General features: G+C 30.4%; 1 long non-coding RNA gene across 1 annotated transcript; it reads left to right on the top strand.

The window, feature by feature from the left end:
- Positions 2,757–4,358, top strand: LOC110013268. The gene is made up of 2 exons (XR_002288434.1): positions 2,757–2,995; positions 4,135–4,358. It is a non-coding gene; the product is annotated as an uncharacterized LOC110013268 (long non-coding RNA).

The raw sequence follows: 6,116 nt of genomic DNA on the forward strand, positions 1-6,116 counted from the left end.
AGGTGTTGAAGAAAGAAATAAATAAAAGTGAAAAGAAAAAATTGACATTCTCAAAAAAGAAAGATGTTGGAAAAGGAAATATTGACTTACCAAATCGATTTGGATGTAGCAAATTACTTAAATGATTATGACCAATTAATCCTAGCTATGTAACAGGAGTAGGTGAGAATTTTTAAGGTGCACAGTGTGTCGGGTACTGGCACGGATCAGCCCGAAAAAGCCCCGCCTAAAACCAACCCACTACTGTTTATTGTCGGTCTTGATGCGGTTCTGGGTCTCTAAGTGGGCCTTAATTGGATTCACTTTTAAACTCAGCCCTAGTCTATAGACCAATCTGGACCTAGCCAAACCTAGCCCGTATTAGGTTCGATTGTGCTTGTTTATTTTATTTTTTTATTATCATATTGAGGTTTCCTTATAAATAATTATTTAAATTTATAATTATCTTTAAAAATAAATAAAATTAAATAAAAATTTATACATAAAAAAATAATAGTTAAGAATATATATAATGTACTTTAAAGTAAAGGGCCAATAAGCCCCTCGTAGAACCACCTTGGGCTGGGCTGGTCCTAGGTATTTATTCCTGGATCAACCCAGGACCAGCCCGGTTCCAAGCGGGTCATGGGCGAACCAATCCATTTTTTTATTGATTCAATTCGATCCTGAGTTGGGTTAGCCAAGTTCGATCCACTGTGCATCTTGAGTGAGGATAGAATATTACTTTATCATTACCTATCTTAATTAGTATAATATTGTATTAGTATAAATGATTCATTCATCATCAGGAGGGGGATTGAAAAAAGAAAAAAGACGCTTGTATTATATTCTAGTATAATTGTGCTCAATAACACTCTTGACTAAAAAGAGTCTAGTCGAGCTCATTTTTGTACCATCACTATCAAAGAAATTAGAGATGGATATAGACACTGAATAACAACAAAATCAGACGAAAATAGATGTTGAGACTGGAAAATCATATGATAATGTTACCAACAGCTTTTGAAACCGTATTTTGACAAATTTGAGATGGACTATTTATGGGAGACTTAAAAATTCAGAGATTTATTGACTTGTAATAAACTAATAATAATCAATCAGGAATAAATATGAATTTCTATCCTACCTTTTTATTAATATCAGCAAATTCGATAAATTTTTTACCAACAAAGAAATTTATCTATTAAACAGAAGAAACCTTAGAAATGCCAAATATTTATTTTTCATATTGCATAAAGTTTACGCATAATTATATATAGGGGTGGAAAATGCACAGGTTGGATTGGATTTGGGTTGGGCCCGAAAGTGTTGTGTTAAAAATGTGTCGGGTCCGAAAAAGGTTGAGTTGCAAATGTATTGGGTCGGGTTAGTATAAACCATTTTATTAATTTGAATTAAAATATTTCAAAATTTTATATAATGAAAAGAAGAAAGGATCATATTTGAATTACTAAAGAAGGTAATTACTACTTGTAATGTAATACGACTTAACTTATATCACACGTCATATCTAACTAATGACATGTATATTAAGATTCATTTGCTAAATCATAAGTAAAAAAAAATTACTAATATCAAACAAAATACTACATTTTATCAAAATAATTTATAAAATTTTGGATGTTCATCTTGAATGAAAATCAAGTCGTGCAACCAAATTCTCTATTTGTTGAGAGGCAGTTTTCATTTTCATCACCTTCAAAATTATAAGCTGTAATATGAATAAAGAAGTCACACAAAAATATAAGAATAAATTACAACGACTTCTCTTGAGGTTTGACATGATTACGAATACCCCCTTGTTGTTTGAAAAATTACAAATATCACCCTGATCTTTGATGAAATTATGTAATTCATGAATGGAGGTATGAAATTGTTAACTATGCCCTTACTGTATTTTAAAAAAAATTAAAAATTTATAAAAAGATCGAACTGGTGGATGATAAAATTTGAAAAATTATAAAAAATTATTCACTTAGTCAATAAAAAATTATAAAAAATTATTCACTTAGTCAATAAAAAATTATTTTTTAAAATAAATAAAATTATAAATCTTAATCCACAAGGGCATTTTGGTTAGTTTACCAAAAAAATAGATGAAAATCCAACAGAAATTCATGAAATGGGATAATTGTTAGACGACCATTAAAATCAGAGGGGTACTGATAATTTTTCAAACAACAAGGGGGTATTCATAATTATGCCAATCTTAGGAAAGATCGTTGTAATTTACCCAAAATACAAAGTATATGGAGAAAGAGAGATGCGTGTGTGTGGAGAAAAGGACTTGTGAATGCAGCTAATTGAGAAGAGAAGATTGTGGATTTGTTTTAGTTCTTTTTTTTAGTTTACGGGTTAAATCCATTAAAAATCTATATTCGACTCATTAACAAAATCCATTTTAAACCTATTGACAACCCATATGAAATATAATTTTATTTAGTTCAATCATATCAACCCATTTTAAAATATAACTATCCCAACTCAACCCTAAACTAGTTGATTGAGTTGAACTCACACATTTCAAACCATCTCGATACCTCTAATTATATCAAATTTAAAAAAAAAAAAAGAAACATATTTACCCAAAAAAGTTATCGGCATCCCAATCCATACAATGTACACTCAAATTTCACCAAAATCAACACATTTTGCAGCATATTGGTGCCTCAGGGCGCCCTCTAAAAGGTAGAGAGCATCTATGGCTACAACTTGTCATCATTTCTCACAATGAAAGAATCCGAAGGCAGAAAGTGACAACCTTAGTTGGGGTAGAAAACATAAAATAAACACCAAACTCCCTCAAAAAAAGGAAAAAGAAAAGACATCATGTGTGAAAAGCAGTGACCAGGTTCAATGAACCTTAAAAAGGCAGGCTCATGTCCTTGCCTATTATTACTATGCACCAACACCTTCAACAAAGCCTCATATTCCAAGCTGCTGTCTGTCTGAATTCCCTTTCTGTCTAATGAGGAGAAGAGAAGATTAAAATAAGGTACTTTTAATTTTTTTTTTATTATTAAAAATAATGATCTCTTCATCTCATTTTAGCTCTGGCTACTTATTGCTTTTTTTTTTTTTTTATCATTTTCTGGTGGGTTTTAAGATATAAATTCAGGGTTTTTAATGAATTTAAGTTGGGTATTTATCATGTTTTGGACTTATCAAATTAATGGCACCCACTGAGTGGTGTTCTTGAACTGTAAAATTCAAATATATTTCTAAATTTTTATTTAGGCATTTTCCCAAATCTGGTTGAGAAAGCTGATTAAACACACTAATGTAGCCAAAAAGGAAAAATTGTAATTTCCTTTATTTTATATTTTACGAGTATTAAACTTTTCGTCTATTAGAATTCTCACTTTTAGTCATTTGCTGGATTATTTAGTATTTTGCTAGGAAGAAAAATGCAAACAACTACATTGTGATATTGCAAATGAGCAACTTACCCTTTTACAAGAAAAAATAGTAATTTGTCTCCTTGTATTTTTTAAAATATAATAATTTACCTTCCTATATTTTTTAAAAAATGAAGCAATTTACCTACTTAGATAGAAAAATAAATTGCTTTATTTTAGAAAGTATAAGGAGGTAAATTGCTAATTTATTTTCATAGGGAATAATTTACTTATTAGCAAGACCACGGAGGGTCGTAAATTGCCATTCACCCTTTTGCTAAGCTTGTGGCTGTTATTCGAATAACATATGGGACCATTAATGAAAGTCCCGTCACTAAAAATGCTAAGCACGTGATCAAAAGTGGTCGAAAAATTAATGACCACGTGCTTTTTCCATCAGAATACTAATAGAATTTTATTAACTAAAGTAATAATTTTTTATAACTTACTAGATATTAATCGGAATCTCGTAATTAATGTGATAAAAGCGTATTAATCTTGACATACGAGACAAAAAAAATGCTGTTTCTCCTACTAAAACATTAGGGTTACAATGTAATAACAACTTAGGTCAAGAAAATACAATTTTCTTGCAAAAACAATTACAAGAACGAAGTCATGCATATATACACATAGCAATGCAGCAATAAAAATATAGAAATTATATATATATACATATATATATATTTATGCAGTTTAATGGTTTTTTCTGTCTTTACCTGATGTATATATGTAGAGGATCTGGCGCCATGGCTACTGGCGATGAACCTGTTGAAGAAGAAAATGGTGCCACGTCAGCAGAAGCCTACGTTTCGGAGAAATAATGAGATACATATATATATATATATATTATTTTGATGTCAAATTGACATAATATCTATATATGTATTGTTGAGTTCCCCTGCAAAACTTCACTTTGATTACTATATATTATTATTTATTATCGTTTATTATGTTGTACTTTAATAGTTTCTTATGGTCTTCAATATGAATAAATATTTGTCAAGACGATAACTAAGTATAATTACGAGAGAATCGCCAAATCATTATCAAAATCATAGTTAATTTATTTAGAATTTATGTTAACTTGTATAGATTTTAATCGGGGATAATTTTAATTTCGTTCCCGCACTTAGATACTAAATCAGTTTTGGTCTTCCATGTTCCGACCCCGTAATTTTTTTTTAAAAAATAGTCAAAATTAATTCTCTGCATTAATTGACCGTTTAAATAATTGGAGATGTAGATCGCCGATGCTACATTCGAAATAGGAATATCGTGGTACCAAAACTGATTTAATGGCTCGTTTAAAGGATCAAAATTGAAATTATAGCATGTTTCTTTTTCTGTTTTGATATAAGAAATTATCCTGTGTTAGTAATGATAATTTTGTAAACTGGGTTGGGTAAATGAAATTATCCCATATTAGTTTAGACGATCAACCGGATGGAGAAAATTGACTTTGATTATTTGAAAAAAAATGAGGAACCAAAGTTGATGAAGTCGGAATATATATGAGACATCAACATTGATTCAGTGATTACCTCAGGGGATCGATCAAAATTGAAATAATCCTATTTTATTTGTCGAGAGAGTGGAGAAATCACAATTGGGATTGGAATCGGCTAAATTGCATTTTTCATCCTTTATGTTAATGATGTAACTTAAGTAATAATATGTAATAGATAAGGGCATAATGATAATTCGATAAAATAATGAATGTTGTTTGATGAATTTCATAAAGAGGGACAAGTGAGCTATGTTTAAGAAAACATTGGGCAGTTTTTATCTATTTCTAAAACACAAGAGATTTTTAGCTGAGTTTTCAAATTGTAAAGGGGTTTTATGCCATTTGGCCTTAAATTGAGATATCTTGTCTTGGAAATCCCAAACACAACAACCTTCCCACTAATCTTCTGTAAGTCTCTGGATCAGAAATCTGATTTCCTGCATCTGAAGTGAACTTTATTCCTACAGGTAAAAGTGGTAGTAGTTGCTTTTGCATGCCAAAGAATCAGCAACTATATCCCTGATATACTTCGATTGAGTTTCAACTAGTCATTCAGAAGATTTTGCAATTTTTAAGCATAGACAATACTTGGAAAAACTCAAACATTGTCTAGGTACTGCTTTACCTCTATCATTATATCCTCTGAAGGACCTGCGATGAGAACATCATCTACATATACAAAGTAAAATTAGAAGTCCTAAAATCGTAACCTTTTGTGAATAAACAGTAGTCACGCTTTGAGTGAGAAAAACCATAAGACTTCTTATAAAATATTTCAGGAGGCGTAGTTCTAATTTTGCAAAAGAAAAAGGATGTTTGTGAACTTAAACCTAATCTCAAAGGATAATAACTAAAATATGCTACAAAATTCACCATTAATAATCCAACCAGTTAGTTGGAATTACCCCTTCTTTTACTTTTTGCTCGAACTCGACTCGATCAAATTTGAACCAATTATATGATATGTGCAATGCACTTACTGTGTGATTAGTATACAGTCTATAAAAAATGACCAATCATACAATAAGTGTATCACACTTATTCAGTGATTAGTTTGATTCGACTAAATCTGATCCGAGCAATAATTTTTTCTTATTTATTTTTTGTCTACGCGAGAAAAACCTAGTGACCACCATCATGTTTGTTTCATCATTGTCTTCTGTTCAAGAAACGCCATTCTTAATATCCACCAACCACAAATGGAGATC

This window comes from Sesamum indicum, linkage group LG16 (assembly GCF_000512975.1).
Source record: "Sesamum indicum cultivar Zhongzhi No. 13 linkage group LG16, S_indicum_v1.0, whole genome shotgun sequence".
NCBI lineage: Eukaryota > Viridiplantae > Streptophyta > Magnoliopsida > Lamiales > Pedaliaceae > Sesamum > Sesamum indicum.